Below are 17,175 nucleotides of genomic sequence, written 5' to 3'. Positions count from 1 at the left end.
GAGCACCTTACAAGAGCCATGATAAACAAAAAGGACCCTGTCCTCCAAATCTCAGGAGGACTTGTTCACCGACTGCTGCTTCTGCTTTATGGAAGTCCCGACAGAGTTGAGCAGTCATTGTTTTATTTCCCAAATATTATGCAGGCTCTTTGTCCTTCTGTGCAACCAATTTTCAGAAGATTTGAAAAGCCAGAACATTTTTTGCTAATTGTTCTTCTTTTTCTCTTAAGAGGTTAGACATTTGTGGGCAGAAACTTTCAAAACTAATCATGTGTGTATGTGTGTGTATCTGTGTGTGTAGAATGAATTTTGGTTTTAATAATTATGTGACCCCAAACAGTGCAGTTCAAAAAAGACCCAGGAAGCAGCTCAGTAAGGCTGATTTACAGGAGAGAAAGAGCCTATATAATGAATAAACAAAACCCTACTAAACCACAAAGAAGAAAAATCTTATTTTCAAAGTTACAGCACTTTAAAATTTAAATGCTCTTTTTCAGCACCAGCAAAATCACAAACCATAGAGTGAAATAGAGAAGTATGGCTCATAAAAATTAAAAAAATTATGATCTGAAACTTTTTTTAGACAGCCCAAATGGCAGTCTTACCAAAACATAGTATTTAAAATTAAGCTTCCTAGTAAGCTAATAGAATAAACAAAAGAAACACAAAAATCATGAACAAAAATTATTATTACAAAGAGTAAAATTATTTTACAACCTAAAAAAGTCTACAGATAAATATATATATACATATGTATTCATATTCACTATAGATATTTAAAAGCAGACTTGAGCCGGGGGAAGAACAATCTATCAGCAAACCAAAGAAAGAGTAGTTGACATTATTAGATTAGGAAATTATAGAAAAAATAAAGTCATGAGAACACAGCCTAAAATGCTGTGGGACACTATCAAGCAGCCATATTACGCATACTGGAAGTTCAAAGAATGAGACAAAGATTCAGGAAGACTATTTAGAAACAATAATGGTAAAAAAATGTCAAACTCAACAAACTCCAACTAAGAGAAACACAAAGAAACAAACTAAAATTATATGATAACGAAACTCTTTAAAAGAAAGAGAAAATCTTGAAAGCAGCAAGAGAAGTGGCTAATCATCTTCAAAGAACCCTCAAAAATAATCAGCAGATATCTGAAAACTCAGAAGACAGAAATCAATAGACTAACATGTTCCAAATGATGTCAGAAAAAACTTTTGAACAGAAATCTTATGTTCAAAAAATTGTGTCCATCGTAAGTGAGGGAGAAATTATGACATTTTCAGATAAAAGCTGGGATATTTCACCAGTAGATTACCTTTTTAAAAAATGCCTTATGGGATACTTCACAGTAAAATAAACAGACACTAAAGAGCAGTATGAATGAATATATATTAAGGTGAAGATAAATACTGGAACAATTATAAAACATAAAAAGTTAACAATGTACAACTCCCCAATTTGTTTCCCATGTAATTTAATAAACTAACATATTTAATAAAAATACTATCACTAACTTGTGTTTTTGACATACAATGCATAAAGTTATGATTTTGAGAACTCGGTAAGTGAACTAATGGGGGTGATGGTATACAGGGGTAAGGGATTTGTATGTTATTGAAGGTAAGCTAGCATAACTTTAAAAGTGGAATAACTTTAGAATATTCAACGTCATCATAATATCAATGATAATTAAAAAAGAAAAAGAGAGGTCAGGTGTGGTAGCTCAAGCCTGTAACCCCAGCACTCTGGGAGGCCGAGCCGGGTGGATCATGAGGTCAGGAGATCGAGACCATCCTGGCTAACACAGTGAAACCCAGTCTCTACTAAAAAATAAAAAAAAAAAAAAAAAAAAAAAAAAAAAAAAACACTAGCTGGGCGACGTGGTGGGTGCCTGCAGTCCCAGCTACTCGGGAGGCTGAGGCAGGAGAATGGTGGGAACCCGGGAGGCAGAGATGAGATCTGGCCACTGCACTCCAGTCTGGGCGACAGAGGGAGATTCCATCTCAGAAAAAAAAAAAAAAAGAGTAACAGGCAGGTAGAAAACTTTCTGTACTACACCAGAGAGTAGGAGCTGTGGATTTAGTTACTCTACTCTGAGGCTACTGAGTCAGCTCTCATATACCATGAGACAAAGCCCAAGCTGTCCCACCAGGAGTAAGTGTGGAGAACCTAAGACACATAGCATAGCTGCTATTTCACAGTTTCCACAAAAGACAATACAAAAGTGGGAAGACGGAGGTTAGGCACAGTGGCTCATGCCTGTAATCCCAGCACTTTGAAAGGCCGAGGTGGAAGATCAGGAGTTCAGGAGACTGAGACCATCCTGGCTAATACAGTGAAAACACATTTCTACTAAAAATACACAAAATTAGTCGGGTGTGGTGGCAGGCTCCCGTAATCTCGGCTACTCCAGAGGCTGAGGCAGGAGAATCGCTTGAACCTGGGAGATGGAGGTTGCAGTGAGCCGAGATTGCACAGCTGTGCCACCGTACCCTTGCCTGGGTTATATAGCAAGACTGTGTCTAAAAAAAAAGAAAAAAATAAAAGTTTTGGGTATTGGAAAGTTTAGGAGAAACAGCACGACACTTGAGAACCAGAGCAGCTCTGGTGAAAAATGTTTATATGACTTTAACAGATGGCAGACTGAAAAACAGAAAAAATAAATAAAAATGGCATGGACCAGAACAAGTAGAAGATTTTCAAACAGTGCCAGAAGAGGAACTTCTAGATTTACAAAACTTAACTTTTCTAACAACACTTCTAAAACGCTAGTGACTGGCAAATACAATACATTCAAAAGCAGCCGGTTATGTGCTGCCAGCCAGAATGTTAGCAGAAACCCAACATCACCTCTCTCTGACCCAAAGAATATGGAGCTAGAAATTCAACTATCAAGAAGGACACTTGCCCCTCACAGCCCCTCTAATAACAAGAACACAGTGAGTGTCATTCAGGAAGTCAAGAAAATGAACCCTATTGCAGCAGCTCAGCAGGATACAGTGGTCTTCAAAGAGACAAAAGGGAAGCACGTCAGGGTTTTTTCAGTTCCCAGGGCAGGATGATGTGGAATAGAGAACAAGGTGCAGATTCACCCACTATTTTCTCAGGTATCTGGCTCTGTTACTGCTTCCATGGCTGCAGATTCAGCTACCAAAAGAAGGTAGAGTGGTATTAATGGGCCCATTAGCAGCCAATGGAACAACAGACATGCATACATTAGTTCCAAGAGTGAAAGGTGGGCAAAGCAATGTTACTGATGATGGCAGACTCCAGCCTTTTGTCAAGAGGATATACTTCACCATAAGGCTAACAGAAAGTGCCAGCACATACAGAGACATTGTAGTGAAGAAAGAGGATGGATTCACCCAGATATTGCTATCAACTAGATTGACAGATAAAAAATGCTCTGAATGCAGAAGCAGTTAAAGAAATGGTGAATGCTCTGAATAGCGCTGCTGTGGGTAACAGCAATCTCGTGATGTTCAGTGCAGCTGGAAGTGTCTTTTGCTGTGGTCTTTGTTTTGGTACTTATATTTGGAATGACAGAAACAGAACAAGTCTTGAAATGGTGGACACCCTCACAAGCTTTGTGAATACTTCCAATGAATTTAAAAAGCCTATTATATCAGTCAGCAACCCATCCTTTGGTATTCCACACAGTGCATCCACACTGCGTCTTTGTGCTTTAGTGTGAGCTAATGAAACGGCTTGGTTTCAAACCCCTTATATGATGTTTGAACAGAGGGCAGATGGCTGTTCTACTGTTACATTTCCATAGCACATGGGTGAAGCATCTGCCAATGAATTGTTTAATTGCTGGGTGAAAGCTGACAGCAGAGGAGGCACGTGTCACAGGCCTGCTCTCTCAGGTATCTTTGCAAGTTTCACCATGCAGGTTATGATACAAATGAAAGAGACTGCCTCATGTAATCAGGTTGTGTGCTGGAGAAATGGAAAGCCCTTGTATGCTGTAATATTTTTTTTTTTTTTTTTTGAGGCAGAGTCTTGCTCTGTCGCCCAGGCTGGAGTGCAGTGGCCGGATCTCAGCTCACTGCAAGCTCCGCCTCCCGGGTTCCCGCCATTCTCCTGCCTCAGCCTCCCAAGTAGCTGGGACTACAGGCGCCCACCACCTCGCCCGGCTAGTTTTTTGTATTTTTTTTTTTTTTTAGTAGAGACGGGGTTTCACTGTGTTCGCCAGGATGGTCTCGATCTCCTGAACTTGTGATCCGCCCGTCTCGGCCTCCCAAAGTGCTGGGATTACAGGCTTGAGCCACCGCGCCCGGCCAGTATGCTGTAATATTAAGATGAACTTGGAAAAGGCCACAGAGACAGAGTGTGAATTGCTTAAGAAAATCTGGGGCTCAGCTGAAAGGATTGAAGCCACGTTAAAGTATGTGCAAAATACAATTGATGAGTTTTAATTGTCAGTCTTCCTGCTCAGGACACAAGAACTGAAATACATCACGAAATACATCAGCTGAATGAAATACATCATGAGTTGTAAGATGCCCTAATTCATCTTCATAGCCCAAAACAATTTCACCCATACCTAAGGCCTGAAAGGAGAACTGAAAATGTCCAAGCTGTGTATTTAAAATGTCAAGGCATTTTTAAGCACTGCAAATTTAAAGTAAGTAATAAAACAGCTTCTTTGCCTCAATGTGATTATCTGATGAACACACAAGCCCAAATATAAAAGCAGACTGGTGAGCACTAGACTGTTCTTGCAAGATCTAAGTTTTATCTGTGTCTTCTACTATATATAAGAGGAAAATTGTGTTTTATTAGATTTGGATGACAGAGATTTATGTAATAATGTTTACTTTTCTTATTTTTATACCCTATAATGCAGAGTCTACTGGGGTATGAGGCAGCCTGTACTCCCCTCCCACATAAAAATAGACACAGAATTATCAGAGATAGTGCATTTGACTTTATAGTGGCACACTTACTTCAGAGACACAAAATTCTAAATTAGAAGACTTATCTTTTAGGATAAATATTTCTGACACAAAATTCACAGGTGATCATTCTCCTAAAGTAAACATATGGTTAAAATTTATGCTGACATATCACTTGATTTTCTTTTCTTTTATAAATGTCTAGTTCTTACTCAGTTAACAAAAATAAATCTTTATTTCTCTAAAGTAAAACTTGTACTATACTTTGAATTATGGAATCATTCTTATGGAAATATTGACATTTTAATGTTTATCCTATGCAGACACAGATTAACTTAGAGAATGTTCTAGTTAATAAATTAAAATTCTGGACACATTATTCAAAGCAGAAACATCTTTCAAAATGAAGAAAAGTCTCCTACACTCAATATGACATTTAACATTATTAATGTCTGATTTTATGGTGCACAAAATTTTCTAGAACACTCTACGTGTTCAGCTATCCAGAAGTGCTCTGAATCCTTTCCTGTTTGTTTCAATGGAGGCTCCTTTATATAGGCATGATTGAATAATCCACTGGTCACTGGTGATAAATATAACCTTTGGCACAGGATTCCTAGGCCGTCACTTCACCAGCCAAGAATCTCTGTGGATGGTGGCACATTTGCACAACATCAGAGTGGACACTGGGAGCTGGGAGAGGCCAGGCAATGAGAACAGGCACTTCAGGGTCTTTGTTGAAAAGATGACTTCCCAGGCCTCGGAAAGCTGAGGGATGCCTGAGTCTGCATCTGTGGTGGGGCAGCTGCCACTGCTCCTGAGTAGGTGGGGCTCCTGCTAATTCACCGTGGATGTGAGTGTGGTTTCTGCTTTTTCTCGGTTTCCAGCAGTTTCACAGAGTGCACAGACCTGGCTTCACCTCCCTCATTGCACCTGGCATCTTTTCAGCAGACTCTCTAAATGGGCTGCTGCTGCCATTACCTGCAGCCCCCTTCCCATTTTGGAATGATGCAGAGTGAACCCAAGAGTCAGTACCCTCAAATCATGCCTTTGTTTTTTCATTGACAAGACCCAGCATGAAGCTCTCAGTCAACATTATCATATTAAAAGACAGCACTTTGGAGATCCCAAAGATTTTAGGAGTTCTATGGCAGAAAGCAGACAAACACCAAACATATTTTACAACCTTACAGCTACTAATAAGAAAACCCCAGGACTAGAGTGTTCAAACATCGAAATTAAAATAAAGTATTCCTTTATTAAACATCTTTATTTTAAAAGAAGAAAGTACAGATTTAACATGGCTAATGCAAAATTTTCTAACGTACTCTAATGTGAACCTTGATTGATTCCATGACAAAAGTGGAAAACTGCACAGAAAATCCCTTAACACAATCTTTGTTTAATCTACAAAATACACAAAATTACCTTAATGAAAGTGTGAAAGAACAAAGAATGAGGAAGCTAGAAAGGGTTTTTGGAAAAACTCTTTTATACACAGGAACAGCCTGAAAACAGACCACAGACATCGATTAAAAATAAGTTGAAGAGGATAGCCTAAAGATATATCCACAGCTGCACTAATGAGAAAACAACGTAGAACATGAAACTGCCTTTGTCATTTTTGCCTAAAACATATTCACAGCTACACATATAAGGGAACAAGGTAAAAGGAATAAGTGCCTTTGTCATTCATATAATCAGCAGACTTCAAGGAAATACACACTCCCTCCCTTTGTGGGCATGATACATGGTCGGCTCCAGTGGGCTCTGATGTAATACTTTTCTATTTTGGGCATGCTTTGGAATGCGAATCAAGCATTTATGAATTATCTCTTCAGCTTCTGCTTTTCCTCGGCCCAGTATTCCAGACAATGGTTTTGCTTTAGCCTCTCAATTTTCCCAGGCCAGGTACTGAACCTAGCCTGAGTAGTGCTTTCTTCAAGACAGCCCACAGACACCTGAGAGCATTTCATTCTTTCCAGTTCATAAAAAGCCCTGACCCAGCTTTATAGTTGGAAACTCTTGCAAATCCCCTCTTTACTGTGACGAGCTTTCTTCTTTTGCTTATTAACATTTTATTCCTAGTTGAACTTTGCATCATCTGTCATTGGTCCCAAGTCAAGGTCTCAGGCCAAGCTGTCACTTCAGCTCCTTCTTGGTCCAGGACCAAGTTCCAAGGCTGAGCTTAGTAGCTTCTGTAAATCATCACTTCAGCTGCAGATGAATCCAAGGCCAAATTTCAGGGCCAAGCCAAATAATGCTTACTCCAAGACCACTAAGCACATTCCTTTACTTCCCTGTCTTTAGAAACTGTAAAGCCCAGCCTCACAGTAGGTAAACCACTCTCATTTCACCTCCACTGTGAAGAGATTTTTACTTTCACTTATAAAAGTTTTGCTTCAACCTGTTTGCATCCATGTTTCTTCATTTTCTTGGCCATGAGACAAAGAGCTCTGTGTGATAACTCACAAGTAGAGATTGCTACATTATGATGCACTCATGAGACTGCAATGACTGAAGTCTGGGAATTGAGCTCTGGGATGCATCAGCCTTGTGAGACCAACTGATAAAATGGTCCCACACTGTGATACACACACTTGGGGACAGTCAACCATATAGTGCTCACCCACATGGTCTGGAAAGGGTCAAGGTAGATTTGTGCAGCCTAGAATCCTGAGGGACACCATCAAGCAGCCATACTTATATGCATTCAGGAAGTTCAAAGGAAGAGACAAATCGAGATGGCTATTTAACAAAATTGTCATAAAGAATGTAACAATTTAAGACAATAAATAAGCATGGAAGAAATTCAACAAACTCCAAGTAAGAGAAACTCAAAGAAAAAAACTCAAACTTACCTGATAATTAAACTGATAATACAACAAATACAGAGAAATTTTGAGGATTTTCAAGGGAAGTAACTAGTCATGTAAAAAGACCCTCAAAAATAACCAGTAGATTTCTTATCTGAATAACCACTGAATAACCATTGGATTTCTTATCTGAAAAGTAAGATGACAGAAAGCAGTAGACTAATATATTCCAAGTGATATCAGAAAAATCTGTCAAGCCTAAACCTTATGATCCAACAAACTGTCCATCAAATGTGAGGGACAAATGATGACATTCCCAGATAAGAACTGGAATCTTTTATCAGTAGACTACCGTTTAAGAAATGTCTTATGGAGTACTTCAGGGTAGAATGAACAGACACTCAAAAGCACTATGAATAAACAATAACACAAAAAATATGTAAGATAAAAAAGTTAACAATGTGCACTGCTACAATTTGTTCTCCACCTAACTTAAAACACTAGTATATTTAATTTAAAAAACCTATCACTATTTTGTGTTTTTGACATACAAGGCATAAAGATGTAATTTTGAGAACTCAGAAAGTGAAATAATGGAGTTACGTTATACAGGAGTAAAGGTTTTGTATGTTACTGAAAATAAGCTAGTGTAACTTTTAAAATGTTATAACATTGGAATGTTTAGTATAATCATCATTACAATCACAATTAAACAAGCAAACACAAAAGAGTAACAGGAAGGAAGAAAGCTTTCTGTACTACATCAGAGGGTAGGGGCTGTGGATTTAGTTACTCTTCCCTGAGGCTACTGAGTAAGCTCTCAGGCACCATGAGACAAAGCCCAAGCTGTCTCACCAGGGAGTAAGTGTGGAAAACCTAAGTCACATAGCATAGCTGCTACTTGACACAATTTTCACTGCACCAATGGTGACCAAGTAGAAGAGCCTCATCCATATGGAGAACCTGGTAAAGCACTGGGGGTAGAAAGAAGGAGCTATATGGAGACACAACTGAAAAAAATTTGACACAGCAAGTGCTCCAATCCTGTGTCTTTCTTCATGGCTTCCCAAGAGTTTGAAGTTGAAACAACTGTTGACAAAAGACAAGATAAAAATGAGAATACAGAGTATTTGATTGGGTGCAAAGGTTACGACAAACAGGATGACACTTGGGAACCAGAGCAGCACCTCATGAAGTGAAAAATGCATACGTGATTTTAATAGACGATAGACTGAAAAACAGAAAAAACTGACATGGACCACAACAAGCAGAGTTTTTTCAAACAATGCCAGAAGAGGAACTTCCAGATCTACCAAAGCAAACTATTCTAAGAACTCTTCTAAAATGCTTGTGACTAGCAAACCCCACAGACCCAAAAACAGCCAGTCATTTACAACAAGAAAACTGTGAGTGGCATTCAGGAAATTGAGAAACTGGACCCTATTGCAGCAGATTGGCAGGACACGGTGATCTTCAAGGTGACAGAAGGAAAACTCGTCAGGGACACTTCATCAGTTCCCGGTGCAGAACAGGCTGGAATAGAACACAGGACCCAGATACACACACTAATGTCTCAGATGTCTGGCTCAGTTACTACTTCCATGGTCACAGGCTCAGTTACCGCTTCCATGGCCACAGGCTCAGCTACCAAAAAGCTATAGTGGTATATAATAGACCCACTAATGGTGAATGGAACAACAGACATGCATACATCAGTTCCAAGAGTAAAAGGTGGGCAAAGAAATGTTACTGATGATGGCAGAGATCAGTCTTTTATCAAGAAGATGTACTTCACCATAAGGCTAACAGAAAGTGCCAGCACATACAGAGACATTGCACTGAAGAAAGAGGATGGATTCATCCAGATATTGCTATCAACCAGATCGACAGAAAAAAAAAAATGCTCAGAATACGGAAGTAATTAAAGAAATGGTGAGTGCTGTGAATAGGGCTGCTGCGGATGACAGCAATCTCGTGCTCTTCAGCAAAGCTGGAATTGTCTTTTGCTGTGGTCTTCATTTTGGGTACTTTGTGAAGCACTTAAGGAATGACAGAAACAGAGAAAGCCTTGGAATCGAGGATATTGTTAATAACTTTGTAAATAGTTTTATTCAATTTAAAAACCCTACTGGTGTATCGGTCAATGGTCTGCCATTGGACTAGGTGCATCCATAACTGCCTCTTTGTCATCTCATGTGGGCTAATGAAAAGGCTGGTACAAAGCCCCTTACATGACCTTTGGACAGAGTTCAGATGACTGTTCTACTGTTACATTTATGAAAATCATGTGTAAAGCACCTGTCAATGAATATGAACCGCTGGACGAAAGATGACAGCATGGGAGGCATGTGCCGAAGGCCGCGTGTCTCAGGGGTTTTTGGCTGGAACTTTCACCCAAGAGGTTATGATTCAAATTAAGGAGCTTGCCTCGTATAACCGAGTTGTGCTGGAAGAATGTAAGGCCCTTGTTCACTGTATTATTAAGACAGAGTTGGAACAGGCCAATGAGAGAGAGTGTGAGGTGCTGAGGAAGATCTGGGCCTCAACCCAAAGGATAGAATCCATGCTAAAATATGTTGAAAATCAAATTGATGAGTTTTAATTGTCAGTCCATCTGCTCAGGACACAAGAACTGAAATGAATTAAATGCATCATGAGTTGCAAGATGCCCTAATCCAGTTTCATAGCCCAAAGCAATTTCACACATAGCTAAGGCTTGGAAACAGAACTGGAAATGTCCAAACTAAGTATTTAAATTATTGTGCCATTTTTAACCATTTTGTAGCTTCAAAAGAAGTAACAAAACAGCTTATTTCCCCAAATGTGATTATTTTGTGCACACTTAAGCCCAAATATGAAAGCAGACTGTTGGGCACTAGACTGTTCTTGCACGCTCTGATTCATATCTATGGCTACTACCATATATTAGATCAGAATTGTGATTTATTAGATGTGGATGAGGGAGAATTCTTTAACAGTGTTTATTTTTCTTATTTTTATATCCCAGAATACAGAGTCTACTGGGGTGTGAACCAGCCTCAGTTTTCCTCTCACAAAGAAAGACACAGAACTATCGCAATGGTGCCCCTGACTTTATAGCAGCACAAATACTTCAGAGACACAAAATTATAAATTAAAAGACTTATCTTTTAGAATAAATATTTCTCACATAAAATTCACTAATGATCATTCTCCTAAGTGGAACATATGATTACACTTTGTGTTGAGATATCACTTTATTTATTTATCTTTCCTTTTTTCTTTCTTTCTTTCTCTTTCTTTCTTTTTCTTTTCTTTCTTTCTTTTTTCCTTCCTTCCTTCCTTCCTTCCTTCCTTCCTTCCTTCCTTCCTTCCTTCCTTCCTTCCTTCCTTCCTTCCTTTCTCTTTTATTTTTAACAAATGTCTAGTTCTTACCCAGTTAACAGAAGAAAACTTTATCTCTCTAAAGTAAAACTGGTTGCACCATATTAGTGAATCAGGCTGCAGACCTTGGCCTAATACCTATTAGTGGCTAATCTGAGAAACCCATGCTGGACATGGTGACCTATGTCTCTGGGAACTCTTCTATTTTCACTTGTTTCCCTCATAGGCTGGACAAAGTTGAGGTATATCCTTTTTCTGCCTGGACAATTCCTTTGAAAGTGCCCCAGCTTGTCACATTAGTAGAAATCAGCAGGTGCATCTTGGGGATTCTAGATCTTGTGGGGCTGTGAAGTTGCCAGTAATGTCTTTTTCATTCTCTTGTGACTCCCCTCTACTTCTTTCCAGTTTTTGTTTTAAAAGATTGAAAAAGCCACTCCAAGAGGTTTTCCAAAGCGCTATCTGATCCCATGGCTTGCTTCTGTATTTTTGTTCTGATATTAGAGGATGGCTGAGAAATAAACTATTATTTTAGCATTGTCTATTGCTTGTTGAATTAGGAGATAGAGTGGTGTGTTTTGCTAAAGCTTCTCTTAGCCATTTCAAAGAGAATTTTTTTTCTGGTTTATCAGTCAACAAGGACAGTTTAGAGTAATTAAGAAGTTTTATTCTGGTTCTTTGGAAGTCGGCTAATACCACAGTAGAAGGTGTTTTCTTTTCCATTCATCTATGTGTTTACTAAGGCTTCAGTTGGGGTTTTCAAACAGCACTGTTTTTCTTTCTACTGGAAATAGTAATTCTGTCTTTTTTAATACATTTTCATCTTTCGCCTGTGTTTATTTTTTGACTGACTATAGGATGCCAGTTATTCATCTTCAAATTCCTTTGCTGACTGCCTGTATGGCTGCCTGTTTCTCAGCAGTAGTTAAAATGTGGCTTAGGTGCACTGCATTTCTGCACATAAGATGAAACAGCTGGTTTAAATTTTGGAAATACTGTGTGTCTATCATGGTCATCAGAGCACTGTCCTAAGTTCAGCTTTATGTATATAAGTTTACTGCAATGAGAAGGAAATTTAAGCCTTAGCAGCACCATGTTTACTGTGCATTTCTTATAGCGGCAACAGCAAAGTTGGAGGTTTCCTGGGATTGCACAACAAGAGGTGTTTTTATATGACTATTCTGAGACCCAGATCAAGGAGGCAGATAGGGCACTCAGAAATTGCATTTGATGGTTCTCTAGAGATTTGTCTCTTTAACTTTGGAAAACTATGTATTGTAGACTTACCTTATATGGTTCCCAAAGGCACAGGGGAAATTTTACAATGTTTACAAAATCTAGGATTTTTGAAGAGCAAAAAGACCTAGTTGTTAGATATTATTGAAATTATGCTTCTTTGAGTAGGCCAGGCCTCCTGTCAGGAACATGGCCACATGGCCACCTTGCTGTCAATTGAATATTATTATTATTTTTTATAGATTTAGAGACCCAGTGTCAATGGAGTCGCAGTGCTTCCAAGTGCACTCAAGGAGAGTGCAGTCTACAGATGCTTTGTTGCCATCTCAAAACAGAGAGCAAATAAGGTGTCATTCAGATGTCTTCCTCCTTTTGGTGTTACCAGGATAAATAGAAAGTGTTAGGGCATCTTTTTTCATCTTTTTGCTGTGTCTCATCTGTGCTCCCAAAGCTGTCATAGGTGCCACTCATAAATGCAAGCATAGCCTTTACTCATAAATCTGGAGAGCTAGTCAGCAGCAACAGCGATACTCACCTGTGCAAAGCCCTAGCTTTCTGCCCTGCTTTTGTTCTAGAACCACGGAACCCCAAAGGACTGCAAGTTATTCCAGAGGTCTTGCAAATATTATGTAGTAGTAAAATTTGTGCAAGATATTTTAATAGAGGAAGGGTCTTCATACTAACTTTGGTTTTCCTAATTATGTTCCCAGTGAAACATCAGAATCTCAGAGAATAACACAGATCAACTTTCAAACATTTTAAATTCAAAATTATTGCAATGCAGAACAGGTGGCCCAAAATTGTGGAAACTGAATGGCTGAATGGCCCTTCATTAGATGCGGAAAGCAAAGAGGCTAATATCTGCCCTTTAACATTGTCTTTCTCCCAACAATTAATAGTGGAGGCTGCCTGTTTACAGATGGGACATGGGGCCTAATCACTGATAGCAGGATGTAAATGGGAAAAGAATTCAAAAACTGTAAGTTTTAGACAATGTATTGAGAAGGCTCCAGGTAGAAAAGAAATCTCATTTCACTAGGGGGTGATGTAAGCTTAGAAATGCTAGGTTAAAACTTCTGACTCAAAATTCTTTTTATTCCCAAAGCTAGAAAGAGAGATTTAGGGTTTAATAGTCTTTCTCCACTGCATGCCTCCCAAAAGGAAACATTAACTTGTTTCACGATGTAACTTTTATGTGGAGAAAAATAATATATTTGTAAAAATTACAAATAAAGAAAAGGATAGTTATTTGCGGTCAAATCCCTCACATACAGTGCCATGAATATCTACTACTGAGGGACAGAAAGACCCTTTATAGGTAAAAAATTATACTGAAATCTTGAATTCCCCTTGTTTCAGGGAAATCACAAAAATAAACTTTTTAAAAATTACATTCCTAATTAGTGAGACACCAGGTGACTGTATTAAGTGAACATATATACCTAGGCTGTAAAAATACTCACAACACTACCTATGAAATAATATGAAAGACATTATAGCTGTGAAAAGAAAAATTGTAAATTTAATAGATAAAAATGGGAAGTCCTTGTGCCAATGGTCTGATGAGCTGTCACAGACCAGATTTAGTCTAAGGACAATCAGGTTACACTGAGATGTAGCCTCAGGATGAAACTTTCAGTTTCCCTAGGATCTCCTTTAAATAACATGAGATTGCCAGACTCTTTACGAGGAAAAAAAAAAGTTTTGAAACAAATGAGATATTTTTTAAATGAATGTGAAGGTTTAAAGTCTATTTTTACCCTTCTGATGAATTATTTTCATCTCAGCCCATGCACTAATATATTTTGTAGTCTCACAAATGCACCAATGTATGTTGTAGTCTCACTAATGCACCAGGATGTAACAGTATCCCTTTGTCTCTGGTTATACCCAAAGATCTTTGTCTTAATTAAAGACAAATTAAGAAGTGTGGAACAAAGTTGAGATTAAAGAAAAAAAAAAAAAAAAGCACAAGAGGAATGCGCTCTGCCAGTGAAAAGAAGGACCCAAATGTGTTTCCCACTATGAGGTTAGGGTTCGGGGTTATTATGAACTAGCAAGAGAAAGAAATGTTTTTAGTCAGTGGAGTGTTGTGAAGACCAGGGTCTTGGCCTGACAATAATCAGAAAGCTTAACCCAAGAAAGTTGACTAGAAATAAACACGAGGTGTAGTCATAATTTATAGCAGCTGCTCAGCTCATCTCATGACCTATCAGGAGCTGATGTAAAAGCTTGTCTCAAGAATTTGGCCCAGGCTTAATCAAGAAGTAAAACAATAATTTAAAGAGGCTGGCCTCACAGTCCAAAATAAAAAAAATGTGCCAACCAGAAGCCACCAGGACCCACTGTGTTTATGCCAAAAAAAAATGGACAAGAAACTACTTCCTGGGAGCCAACTGATTATAGAAAAGATGAGTATTTTGGTGCCATGGTAGGTTTTCTTATCACTGTGAGCCAGAGTTTTGTGCAAGATTTATATCTGAATGGACTTAAGGCTCTTCTGCCTGTGAAGATGTGGATCTCAAGATACAACCTTCTGTGTTAGTTATCTTATTGGTGTCTGTAGCCTGATTTTTTTCAGGTTGTTTATGTGTTATGTGTAAATGAGACATGAACCTGTAGACTGTTGGTTTTCCAAGGACTCTTTCCTTGCTGTCTCCCTAAGTCAAGCTAGCTTTCTCATCCCAATGACACCTTAAAGAAACTCCTGAATGTGGCTACTTCAGATTTTACAATAGGAAACATGAGGAGGCATAAAAGAAGGAGAGTAAAGAGAAGGAAAGAACAGAGAATCTAGCTAATGCAATATAGTTTTGTAAAAATCCAGGTCCCTGAGTGGCACCTGCTAACTGCTATCAGTGTGGCAGGACAGGACACTTCACCAAGAAATGCTGAGACAATAATAGGAAGCCACCTCAACACTGTCCAACCTATGGTGGTGAAAGGGAGTGCTGCTTTGAGAGGCATACATTACTAATTCCAGGACCGGTCTCAAACACGGTCCAGCAGGACTGATAGTTTCTGGAGATCAATTCCCCAGCTCGAACAGCTGCCATAGTCTTCAGGTCCCATACTCTTCAAAAGCCTTGGGTGATTGTGGAGGTGGAAAGGAGGAAAGTAGACTTCCTTCTGGAAACTGGAGTGGGTCTCTTTATTCTGATTTCCAATCTAGGCTTTCTCTCCTCCCATAATGTGACAATGATGGATATGTAAGCAAAGTCCTTATATGGTATTTTGTCAGCCCATTCGTTATAGTTCAAACAACCTTCTGTGTAGTCAGACCGATTAAATAATTCCTGAAAGTCTCACTTTATTACTAGGTAGAGATATTTTGGCTCACACAGAAGCCTCCATCTGGATGACTGCAGGACAAACTGTTTGTCTCTCCTAAGTAGAAATCAATAATAACTAAGAAGAGTGGGATGTCAAGAAAAATGTTCCTGGGCTACAATCACTGTGTGCATCCATATTCACCTTAAGGATTCCACTATTTTTTCTAGACAGAGGCAGTATTTCCCAAAGCCAGAAGGTAGAAAAGGGCTAGAAGTCATTATAAATAAGCTATAAAAGCAAGCCCTTTTTAGACCCTGCAACTGTCTTTACATAACTTCAAATTTCAAAGGTCACTTTTTAACATTCCCAGAAATCCATTTTCTTGGACCTCAAGAAGTGAAAAGATTACCCAACTCATAGTTATTTGGAAGTAAAACACACGGTTGTGCTTGGCTTTAAGAAGTCTTATCAGAGGTTCACCAGGAAGAAGAGTTTCATCAAAGCCAATGTAGAAAGCCTATTTAAGAATAATTATTTGGCCTGCAGTTTATGCTAATAATTAGTTTAACTATTAAATTATAGACTATTTTGCTATAACTCGGACCTATAATATTTGCATTTTATGGAAATGGACAAGCAAAAGACAAAAATTTGTTTCAAATCTTACATTGCCCTTTATCTTCTGGTCTTTAGAATTAACCTATATTTTAGACTCTCCTTGTTAATTCCTGTGAGTCAATCAGAAATTTCCAGCTGCAGCTAAGTAGAAAATATAAAAATAATTAACATTGTAAAGTATGTAACAATGTCTTTGTTCTGGGCAATTATTCTGCAAATCTTACCAGGTAATGAGAGTACATTGGAGACTCATAGTAAATGGGTGTTTGGGTTTGTGGGGATAAGACTAAGGAATGTAAGCAAAGCCAAGCCCCACGCACCCACAACTTCTTTGGCAGCCTCATGATTTTTAATCCAACTCATCCCATTTTAACACATATACATTGATAACCCAATTTTTCTTCTCTCATAGGTAAAATCAAACTCCAAATGGTACTGCAAATGACAACACTTATGAAAACACCATGTTTCTGGGAAACCTTAACCTGACTTCTGGCAGAGCTCCAGCTGTTGTATTTCATTGCACAACCCCTCTCCCTAGCTACTAGTAAGTAGTTAGAAAGATTAATTTTCCCTAACAGCAGTTAGTTAGGTAGTTAGGGTGGGTCTCTCCCTAACAGCAGAGAAAAGTTAGGTAGTTAGGGGGGCCCTTGGTATAGTTTCTAGAAACAAAGATCCAGCTTATAAAAAAAAAATAGGGTACAGACACATATTATAAACTTGCACAGACCTTCAGCCCACTCATATGAAGAAATGCAGTTCAACATAGACAGATCTTTGTTCTTTGTGCACTAAGATATGCTCACAAAGAAACTGACTGAAAAACAAGAACAACATTGAAACACGCTCGTCTTCTGTATAAGCATGGACTCCCAAAAAAACAGTCACTCTTTACAGGTAAGGGAAGTACAGGGTGGGCGACAATAAGTTTTACTGAGCAGTTTTCTGAATACACTTTCGAATATAACCT

The 17,175-nt window shown here is 38.6% G+C and overlaps 1 pseudogene; it reads left to right on the top strand.

The window, feature by feature from the left end:
- The first annotated feature begins 8,776 nt into the window (after positions 1 to 8,776).
- LOC104659587 lies at positions 8,777 to 10,579 on the top strand (annotated as a pseudogene).
- Positions 10,580 to 17,175: the final 6,596 nt, after the last annotated feature.

Source organism: Rhinopithecus roxellana, chromosome 22, assembly GCF_007565055.1.
Source record: "Rhinopithecus roxellana isolate Shanxi Qingling chromosome 22, ASM756505v1, whole genome shotgun sequence".
NCBI classification, from domain to species: domain Eukaryota; kingdom Metazoa; phylum Chordata; class Mammalia; order Primates; family Cercopithecidae; genus Rhinopithecus; species Rhinopithecus roxellana.
The sequence above is the reverse complement of the archived record's forward strand: the minus strand, read 5'-3'. Positions and strand labels throughout refer to the sequence as shown.